This window comes from Mesoplodon densirostris, chromosome 7, assembly GCF_025265405.1.
Source record: "Mesoplodon densirostris isolate mMesDen1 chromosome 7, mMesDen1 primary haplotype, whole genome shotgun sequence".
NCBI classification, from domain to species: Eukaryota; Metazoa; Chordata; class Mammalia; order Artiodactyla; family Ziphiidae; genus Mesoplodon; species Mesoplodon densirostris.
Window position 1 is genome coordinate 25,291,263 of NC_082667.1, and position 2,935 is coordinate 25,294,197.

Consider the following 2,935-nt stretch of genomic DNA (forward strand, 5'->3'; position numbering starts at 1 on the left):
ATATCTTTGGCTAAAGGGAAAACACCCCACTGAGAACATCTTAGACGTTAGCCACGGGAAAGGGACAGTTGGATGGAAATTGATGTGGTTTTAAGGTTGGGAAGCCCTAACTTGGAATCCCGGTTCTAGCATTTACCAGCTTGGGAGAGTGTCCGAGTTCCTTATCTGTAAAGTGGGGCAGGCAGCTCCCATGCGAGGCAATGCGGGATTAGAGATAATGCATAGGAAGTGCCCAGGATAATGACGGACACTGGCAGCCCCTCAACTAATGATTGTGCTTGTGAACTCCTTGGAGCGCCCTCCCTGACCTCCCCAGGTTGGGCTGACCCTTCCTCCTTGGTCCCAGCCTGTCTGTCTCCTCCTCCACCTGCATTTTAGCAGCTAGACTACTGGAGACATGCCCTTTGGGGCTGTTCCTTTCCCTGCTCCCCACGGTGAGCTCACTGAGGGCAGGGACCTTGTCTGATTTATCTTGGCTCTCTGTGTCCCACACAGACTTGGCACCATAAAGGGGCCAATCTGAATTCCAGACCCTGACCTTAGAGATAAAGGGAGCCCTCCCTGGGTCCCTGCCCCCTTTTGTCCTTGGGGCTGAGGCTTGGCTGACGGGACAGGGTCTAGTGGGGAAGGAGCCACGACAGCCACCAGACCCTCAGTCCTGGTGCACCACAGCCCCTCCAAGGCTGGCATGTCACTTGTCTCTGGCGAACAACCTCAGTTCGATCCCAGCTCTCTGGGAAGGAGAGGTCCTGGCGTGTGCAGGCAAGGAAGCTCTAGGCTCTGGGTTGGGCATTTGCTCCATTGTTTCATTCTCTCTCTCTTATCTCCAGCTAGTTAGTGATTAACTGCTCTTTGAAGGTTTCTCAGCCTCCAAAGCTCCCCCAGGGGCACAGGTGGCCACTGGGTTGGAGCAGGAGAGCTGACTCAGGGCCCAGCTCTCTCTGCAAGACGGCAGAAGCCAGAGGCATAGCCAAGTGGCGGTCATGTGGTTTGATGCTGTGCTAACAGGCAGGGTTTCCTGGGAAGGGCACCGAAGGCGTGTCTGCAGGCGCTGGTTCCTTGGAAGAGAGTGTGTGTGTGTTGTGTGTGTATGGGGGCAGGGGAGGGTGGCTGGAGGGTGACCACCAGGACGGGGAAGAGAGAGGCTTGACTCTCTGTCACCACCGCTGCCTCTGACCACCCCCAGGAGCTTTCTGTACAAACCCTGATCCATGCATCTTCTGTCAAATAAGAGCTAGGTTTACAGACGGCCCCCATAAGCTGCAGCAATCATCTCCCACCCCTCTCCAGCAAGCCTCACCTCAGGTAGGCCACCAAGGAGCCCAGGTGGAAGCAGCTGACTTGGACCAGCACCGTCTAGGACTCTCCAGGGGACACAAAGCCCTTTTCTGTTCAGAACATCAGTCTCTCCTCTACCTTTTCCTTTCTTTGATGCTAGGGTTTTGGATTTAAGGTTTAGACTTCCATAGAGGGACTTTTAGGATACTTATGAATGCTCCACCCCTGGTACACAGTCAGCAGAACAATTGGCAGTATGAATCTAAGTACAGTTTTCTAGGAATGGGCTTCTAGACTCAGCCAGAGTGATATAACCAGACCTTGTCACATCTCACCCTAAAACCCTTGAGTTATTTCCTGTTGTTTCCATTGCTTTTACAGGGGAGGTGAGGGCAGCAGACACTTATCATGACCTAGATGGCCCTGCCTGCCCTCTGTCACCCTCTTCTTCGGCCTCAGGCCAGGATCATGGTGCTTGGGCCCCACTGGCTCCTTCTCGCCCAGGCCCCTGGACTTTGCCCTCGCTGTTCCCTCTCTCAACACTTCTACAGCTGCCCTTTCTCCTAGTTCAAGTTCAGCTCCAATGTCTCACCCTCAGATCTGAATCAGCATCACCCCCCATCACTCCCCCAGTTCCCCACTGCACCCTGTTTATGTCTTCATAGCACATGTTAGGTCTTGCTTTGCTTGTTTATTTAGTGTTTATTAAGTGTTTAGAATGTAAGCTCCCCAAGGGTAGGATTTTATGGCACTCCTGCCATAGCTCCAGTGGCCAGCAGAGCACCTAGGGTTCAAAACATTTGTAGGATGAATGACTTAATGTGAAGTTTTCCTTGGGTTCTCAGAGGGGTTGGCTATAGACCCCCAAATTTCAAAACTATGGCTGTAAGTCAGAGCTCAACTAACTATAGCCTCTGAGCCAAATCCAATTCACTGCTTTTGTACAGCCTGTGAGTTAAGACTGTTCTTTACATTTTTAAATGATCGAAAAAAAAAACAAAAAAAAAATAATATGACTTAGTAACACATGAAAAATATATGCCGTTCAAATTTCAGCACCCATAACTGAAGTTATACTGGAACATAGCCATAGTTACCCATTTACATATTCTCTGCCACTGCCCTCACACCGCAACAGCAAAGCTGAGTAGTTATGACAGAGATGGTCTGGCCTGCAAAGCCTAAAATATTTACTGCCTGGGCCTTTAGAAAAAGTTTGCCAACCTCTGCTGTAACTAATGCTAAGAAGGAAGTAGAGGTGGAATTAAATTAGATACAAGAAAGGCTGGAGGAAGGGAAAGAAGGAAAAATAAAAGAGTAAAGAGAAGCAATAAGGAGAAAAACAAAACATTTTATTGAGCACCTACTATGTAACATGCACTGTGTTTGGTGCTTTACCTACTTTATTTCTCAGGTCTAGACAAAACTTCAAGTAGAGGCAAAATCTTTGGTCAGGAAGCCTCCATCCCTCGAATCCATGCTTCCTCTGTCCAGCCCCTTCTCTGTCATGAAGGCACTGAGCTTTGTCCCTTCTTCATAGCATTTCCTGTTCCAGACATTTCTCTCTGCAGAGATCAAAGCTTGCTTGCTCCTCTTATTCCCTTAAAGTCCTGAGTGACTGCAGGAGTGAAAAGAGGTTTTTTTGGTTTTAGGTTTT